This window comes from Pelecanus crispus, chromosome 27 (assembly GCF_030463565.1).
Source record: "Pelecanus crispus isolate bPelCri1 chromosome 27, bPelCri1.pri, whole genome shotgun sequence".
Classification (NCBI taxonomy): Eukaryota; Metazoa; Chordata; class Aves; order Pelecaniformes; family Pelecanidae; genus Pelecanus; species Pelecanus crispus.
Window position 1 is genome coordinate 1,915,271 of NC_134669.1, and position 7,945 is coordinate 1,923,215.

Consider the following 7,945-nt stretch of genomic DNA (forward strand, 5'->3'; position numbering starts at 1 on the left):
AGTCCCTCTTTCCAGTGCCCCCCCCCCCAGTATAACCAGTTCCCCCCGTGCCCCCCCTGAGCTCCCAGTGTCCCCAGTTATGGCCCAGTTCCCCTCATCCCCCCCAGTGCCCCTCCCAGTGCTCCCAGTTACTCCCTGCCCCCCCAATTTCCCCCAGTGCTCCCAGTCCCTCTTTCCAGTGCCCCCCCCCCCCCAGTATAACCAGTTCCCCCCGTGCCCCCCTGAGCTCCCAGTGTCCCCAGTTATGGCCCAGTTCCCCTCATCCCCCCCAGTGCCCCTCCCAGTGCTCCCAGTTACTCCCTGCCCCCCCAATTTCCCCCCAGTGCTCCCAGGTACCTCTTTCCAGTGCCCCCCCCCCCAGTATAACCAGTTCCCCCCGTGCCCCCCCTGAGCTCCCAGTGTCCCCAGTTATGGCCCAGTTCCCCTCATCCCCCCCAGTGCCCCTCCCAGTGCTCCCAGTTACTCCCTGCCCCCCCAATTTCCCCCCAGTGCTCCCAGTCCCTCTTTCCAGTGCCCCCCCCCAGTATAAACCAGTTCCCCCCGTGCCCCCCCTGAGCTCCCAGTGTCCCCAGTTATGGCCCAGTTCCCCTCATCCCCCCCAGTGCCCCTCCCAGTGCTCCCAGTTACTCCCTGCCCCCCCAATTTCCCCCCAGTGCTCCCAGTACCTCTTTCCAGTGCCCCCCCCCCAGTATAACAGTTCCCCCCGTGCCCCCCCTGAGCTCCCAGTGTCCCCAGTTATGGCCCAGTTCCCCTCATCCCCCCCAGTGCCCCCTCCCAGTGCTCCCAGTTACTCCCTGCCCCCCCAATTTCCCCCCAGTGCTCCCAGTACCTCTTTCCAGTGCCCCCCAGTATTCCCAGTGCCCCCCTGTATAACCAGTTCCCCCCTGTGCCCCCCCCCAGTGACCCCAGTATAACCAGTTCCCACTCCCTTGACCTCCCAGTGCCCCAAATTCCCCCCCCCAGTTCCCCCCCAATCCCTCCCAGTGCTCCCAGTACCCCCCGTACCTGGCCCCCCCCGGCCTGGGGGGCAGCACTGGAGCTGGGGGGTCCCGGGGGGGGCCGGGGGGCAGCTGGGGGGGGAGGGTAGCAATGAGGGGGGGCTGGGGAGGATTGGGGGGGGCAGCGCGGGGGGGGGAGGGGGCAGCCTGGGGGTGCTGGGGGGGGGTCAAGGTGGATTGGGGGGGCCCCGGGGGGGGGCGAGGTCCCCTCTGGGGTCCCCCTCGAGGTTTGGGGGGGGTTGGGGGCACTGGTGGGGGGGGCACGGGGTTGGGGGGGGGCACTGGGAGGGGGTCCCGGATTGGGGGGGGGTCACTGGGGGGGGGTCCCTCACCTGTGCGGCCGTGGACGAACCAGAGCCCCCCGGCCAGGGCCGCCCCCACCGCGAAGGCCCCGAAGGAGATGGAGGCCACGGCCCCGGGGGACACGGCGGGCTCTGGGGGGGGGGGGGCGTCAGGGGGACCCCGGCGGCCGGGACCCCCCAAACCTCCCCCCAACCCACCCCGGGGGGACCCGCGGCGGCCGGGACCCCCCAAAAACCTCCCCCCACCCACCCCGGGGGGGCCCAGGAGTCCGGGACCCCCCCCCAAAACCTCCCCCCAACCCACCCCGGGGGGGACCCCGGCGGCCGGGATCCCCCAAAACCTCCCCCCCTCCCCGGGGGGGCCCAGGAGTCCGGGACCCCCCCCCAAAACCTCCCCCCACCCACCCCGGGGGGACCCAGGCGGCCGGGACCCCCATAACCCTCCCCCCCTCCCCGGGGGGGACCCAGGAGTCCGGGACCCCCCAAAACCTCCCCCCAACCCACCCCGGGGGGGCCCAGGAGTCCGGGACCCCCCCCCCAAAACCTCCCCCAACCCACCCCGGGGGTGGACCCCGGTGGCCGAGACCCCCCCCCAAACCTCCCCCCAACCCACCCCGGGGGACCCCGGAGGCGGACCCCCCCCCCAAAACCTCCCCCCCACCCACCCCGGGGGACCCCGGTGGCCGAGACCCCCCCCCAAACCTCCCCCCAACCACCCCGGGGGACCCCGGAGGCGGGACCCCCCCCCAAAACCTCCCCCCCACCCACCCCGGGGGGACCCAGGCGGCCGGGACCCCCATAACCCTCCCCCCCTCCCCGGGGGGGACCCAGGAGTCCGGGACCCCCCAAAAACCTCCCTCCCCCCCCCGGGGGGACCCAGGAGTCCGGGACCCCCCCCAAAACCTCCCTACCCCCCCCGGGGGGGACCCCGGAGGCCGGGACCCCCCTAACCCTCCCCCCCCTCCCCGGGGGGCCCCAGGTGTCCGGTCCCCCCCCCCGCACCCCCAAACCGAGCACTCACCCGCGGGGGGGGTCCGGCCCGATCCCGCGGGGGGGGCGGGGGGCGGCGCAGGATGGGGGGGGGCGGCGGGAACGGCAGCGGGGGGGCACCTGGGGGGGGGGCGGTTATGGGGGGGGGGCCGGGGAAGGGACACGGGGGAAGGGGGGGTTCCCCAGTGTCCGGGGGGGCAAATTGGGGGTCCCGGTTTGGGGAGGGGGGGGGCCGTCACGGTTTGGGGTGTAGGTTGGGGGGGTCCCGGGGGGGCCCTGTCCCGAAGGGTCCCGGTTGGGGGCCCGGGGATTGGGGGGGGGTCCCAGGGATGGGGGGTCCCGGGGTTTGGGGGGGGGAGTCCCAGGGGGGGTCCCGGTCAGGGGGTCCCGGTTGGTGGTTCCCAGGGGATCCGGGTTTTGGGGGTCCCGGGGGGGTCCCGCGGGTGGGAGTCCCGGGGTTTGGGGGGTCCCGGGGTTGGGGGGGTCCCAGGGGGGTCCCGGTCAGGGGGGGTCCCGGGTTTGGGGGGGGGGGGGGGGGGGTCAGTCGGGGCTCCCGGTCGGGGGGTCCCGGTCAGGGGGGTCCCGGGGGGGTCCCGGGGTTTCGGGGGGGGTGGGGGGGTGTTCAGTCGGGGGGTCCGGGGTGGGGGTCCCGGGTGGGGGTCCCGGGTGGGGGTCCCGGGGGGATCCCGGGGTTTTGGGGGGGGGGGGGGTTCAGTCGGGGCTCCCGGTCGGGGGGTCCCGGGGTTGAGGGGGGTCCCAGGGGGTCCCGGTCAGGGGGGTCCCGGGGGCGTCCCGGGGTTTAGGGGGGGGGTGGGGGGGTGTTCAGTCGGGGGTCCCGGGTGGGGGGTCCAGGGTTGGGGGTCCCGGCTGGGGATCCGGGGTGGGGGTCCCGGGTGGGGGTCCCGGACCTGGCGCGGCGGTGCCGGGGGGGCCCGAGGGTCACCACGATGGGGCGGGTCACGGTGCGGAGGGAGCGGCCGCGGGCGGGGCCGGGGTGGGGCCGGGGGCGGGGCCGGGGGGCGGGGCTTGCGTCGGAGGCCACGCCCCTCCGGCGGGGACAGGGCTCCTCCCGGCACTGGGGGGGGGGCACCGCTTCACCCCCGTCCCGGTGCCCCCCGGTGCCCCCCACCCGCTCCCGGTCCCCGCCCCGTACTGGGGCTGGCGGTACCGGTTCCCCCCCATTCCCGGTGAGCCCCCCCCCCATTCCCCCCCCGGTCCCGGTTCCCGGTGTCCCCTCTTCCCGGTGCCCCCCCCGGTCGCCCCTCCCCCGGACCCCCATTCCCAGCGAGTCCCCCCATTCCCCCCCCCCCGTGCCCCCCCGTACCCCCATTCCCAGCGAGGCCCCCCCCGGTACCCCCCACATTCCTCCCCCGTGCCCCCCCGGACCCCCATTCCCAGCGAGCCCCCCCCGGTGCCCCCCCATTCCCCCCCGTGCCCCCCCGTACCCCCATTCCCCAGCGAGCCCCCCCCGGTGCCCCCCCATTCCCCCCCCGTGCCCCCCTGTACCCCCCATTCCCAGCGAACCCCCCCGGTGCCCTCCGCTGCCCCCCCGGGTGTCCCCCCATTCCCCCCACTCCTCCCCGTACCGGCGGCAGCCCCCCCCCCCGGTGCCCCCCCGTGCCCGCGGCAGCCCCCCCCCGTTCCCCCCCGTGCCCCCCCGTACCGGCGGCAACCCCCCCCGTGCCCCCCCCCGTGCCCCCCCGTACCAGCGGCAGCCCCCCCCGTGCCCCCCCAGCGCCCCCGTACCGGCGGCAGCCCCCCCCCGGTGCCCCCCGTGCCCCCCCGTGCCCGCGGCAGCCCCCCCCCGTGCCCCCCCGTACCGGCGGCAGCCCCCCCCGTGCCCCCCCAGCGCCCCCGTACCGGCGGCAGCCCCCCCCCGGTGCCCCCCCGTGCCCGCGGCAACCCCCCCCGTGCCCCCCGCTCCCCCCCGTACCAGCGGCAGCCCCCCCCCGGTGCCCCCCCCGTGCCCCCCCGTGCCCGCGGCAGCCCCCCCCCGTGCCCCCCCGTGCCCCCCCGTACCGGCGGCAGCCCCCCCCGTGCCCCCCCGTACCGGCGGCAGCCCCCCCCGTGCCCCCCCCCCGTGCCCCCCCGTACCGGCGGCAGCCCCCCCCGTGCCCCCCCCCGTTGCCCCCCCGTACCGGCGGCAGCCCCCCCCGTGCCCCCCCCCGTGCCCCCCCGTACCGGCGGCAGCCCCCCCCCGTGCCCCCCGTGCCCCCCCGTGCCCGCGGCAGCCCCCCCCGTGCCCCCCCAGCGCCCCCGTACCGGCGGCAACCCCCCCCGTGCCCCCCCCCCGTGCCCCCCCGTACCGGCGGCAGCCCCCCCCCGGCGCCCCCCCCGGCGCGGCAGAGCCGCAGGCGGCAGTGCAGGAACTGCAGCGGCTCGGGGAAGCGGGGGGGCAGCAGGAAGGAGCGGAGCAGCCGCCGCCCGCGCCCCCCCGCGCCCCCCCCGGCGCCCCCCCGCGCCCCGCAGCCCCCCCGCAGCACCACGAGGGGGGCGGGGCCGGCGGCGGGGCCGGGGGGGCCCGGGGAGGAGCGGGGGGACACGAAACAGCGCAGGAGGGAGAAAGCCAGGGCGGGGGGGGCGCGGGAGAGCGAGACCTGGGGGGCACCGGGGGGTCAGCGGGGGGGGGGCACCGGGGGGGGGGTGATGGGGACCGGGGGGACCGGGGGGGGGGAGAGGGAGACCTGGGGGGGCACCGGGGGGGGGCACCGGGGGGGGGGGGGGGGCAGGGACCGGGGGTGATGGGGACCGGGGGGACCGGGGGGGGGGAGAGGGAGACCTGGGGGGGCACCGGGGGGGCAGCGGGGGGGGGGGGTGTCAGCGGGGGGGAGGGGCAGGGACCGGGGGTGATGGGGACCGGGGGGGGGCAGGGACCGGGGGTGTCCCGGGGGGTGTCCCGAGGGTCCCGAGGGGGTGTCCCGGGGGTGTCCCGAGGGTCCCGGGGGGTGTCTCGGGGGTGTCCCTGGGGGTCCCGGGGGTCCCGGGGGGTGTCCCGGGGGTATCAGGTGTCCCGGGGGTCCCGGGGGGTCCCGGGGGGGGTCCCGGGGGTGTCCCGGGGGGTCCCGGGGGGGGTCCCGAGGGTGTCCCGAGGGGGTGTCCCTGGGGGTCCCGAGGGTCCCGGGGGGTGTCCCGGGGGTGTCCCTGGGGGTCCCGGGGGGTGTCCCTGGGGTCCCGGGGCGGCCCCCCCGCACCTGCACGAAGACCCTCCCCCCTGCGGGCACGGCGCGCGGCCCCGGGGCGGGCGGGAACTCGGGGGAGGCGGCGACGTCCAGGCGGAGGCGGGGGGGGCGGGGGGGGGCAGCGGGGCTGCGGCAGCGGCCGGGCACGGCGGGACCCCCGGTGCCCCCCGTCACCCCAGTGCCCCCCCCCGTGCCCCCCGTCACCCCCACCCCCCGCTCCCCGGGACCCCCGGTGCCCCCGTCACCCCAGTGCCCCCCCCCGTGCCCCCCGTCACCCCCACCCCCCGCTCCCCGGGACCCCCCGGTGCCCCCCGTCACCCCAGTGCCCCCCCCCGTGCCCCCCGTCACCCCCACCCCTCGCTCCCCGGGACCCCCCGGTGCCACCCCCCATGCTCCCAGTTACCACACAGTGCCCCCCCACCCCTCCCAGTGCTCCCAGTTACCCCCCCCAGTACCCCCCAGTACCCCCCCAGTACCCAGTTACCCTCCCAGTGTTCCCAGTACCCCCCAGTACCCAGTTACCCCCCCAGTGGTCCCAGTTACCCCCCCAGAACCCAGTTACCCCCCCAGTGGTCCCAGTTACCCCCCCCAGTACCCAGTTACCCCCCCAGTGGTCCCAGTTATCCCCCCCCAGTACCCAGTTACCCCCCCAGCACTCAGTTACCCCCCCCAGTACCCAGTTACCCCCCCAGCACTCAGTTACCCCCCGGTGACGCCCCCAGAGCTCCCAGTCCCCCCCAGTGCCCCCAGTCCCCCCCCAGTGCCCCCCCCCCCGCTCACCCCGGGCCGGTCCCCGCTGCAGCGAGGCCTCGGGGGGCTCGGGGGCCCCCCCGCATCCCCAGCGTCACCCCACGGCCAGCCTGGGGGGGGCCCTGCGGACGGCGGCACCTCTGGGTCCCCCGGGACCCCCCAAAGACACGCGGGACCCCCCGGGACCCCCCCGGGACCCCCCCGGACACCTGAGACCCCCGGGACCCCCCCAAAGACACCCGGGACCCCCCGGGACCCCCCCGGACACCTGAGACCCCCAGGACCCCCCCAAAGACACCTGGGACCCCCGTGCCCCCCCAAGACTCCTGGGACCCCCCGGGACCCCCCCGGACAACCGGGACCCCCTGGGATCCCCCCGGACGCCTGGGACTCCCCAGGACCCCCCCAAAGACACCCGGGATCCCCCGGGACCCCCCCCCCCCGGACACCCGGGACCACCGGGACCCCCCCCCCCCGGACACCTGGGACACCCTGGGACCCCCCCCTCGGACGCCTGGGACCCCCCCATGTCCCCCCCCGGCCACCTGGGACCCCTCCATGTGCCCCCCGGCCACCCGGGACCCCCTGGGACCCCCCCAAAGACACCCGGGACCCCCCGAGACACCCCCGGCCACCCGGGCCCCCCCTGGGACCCCCCATGTCCCCCCCGCACCCACCTGCGGGCCCCCCCCCGGGGAGGAAGAGGAGGAGGAGGAGGAGGGGGGGGCTGCAGCGCGGCGCCATGGGGGGTCCCCACGCGTGTCCCCGGGGTCCCCAGGCGGTGGCGGGTCCCGCCCCCCCGCCCCAGCGCGTGTCCCTGGCTGCCACCCACGCGTGGGAGGGGTGTCCCCCCCCCCCCCGAGGCCACCGTCTGCGGTGACACCGCCCGGCCTTGGGCGGCGGGGACAGCACCCACGCCTGGCCCCGGGGCCCCCGGGGCCCCCCCCGTGTCCCCCCCGTGTGCCCCAATGTCCCCCCGTGTCCCCAATGTCCCCCCGTGTCCCCCAATGGCCCCCAATATCCCCCCGTGTCCCCAATGTCCCCCCGTGTCCCCCAATGGCCCCCCGTGTCCCCCAATGGCCCCCAATATCCCCCGTGTCCCCAATGTCCCCCCGTGTCCCCCAATGGCCCCCAATATCCCCCGTGTCCCAAATGTCCCCCCCCGTTTCCCAATGTCCCCCAATGTCCCCCCGTGTCCCAATGTCCCCCCGTGTCCCCTCCGTGTACCCCAATATCCCCCCGTGTCCCCAATGTCCCCCAATGTCCCCCTGTGTCCCCAATGTCCCCCAATGTCCCTCCGTGTCCCCCAATATCCCCCCGTGTCCCAATGTCCCCCAATGTCCCCCTGTGTCCCCCTCCGTATGCCCCAATGTCCCCCAATGTCCCCCCGTGTCCCCCTCCGTGTGCCCAATGTCCCCCCGTGTCCCCCTCCGTATGCCCCAATGTCCCCCAATGTCCTCCCCGTGTCCCCAATGTCCCCCCCGTGTCCCCCTCCGTATGCCCAATGTCCAATGCCCCCGTGTCCCCCAATGTCCCCCCGTGTGCCCCAATGTCCCCCAATGTCCCCCCGTGTCCCCCTCCGTGTCCCCAATGTCCCCCATGTCCCCAATGTCCCCCCGTGTCCCCCTCTGTGTGCCCCAATGTCCCCCCGTGTCCCCAATGTCCCCCCGTGTCCCGCAATGTCCCCCCCGTGTCCCCCCCGTGTGCCCCAATGTCCCCCCGTGTC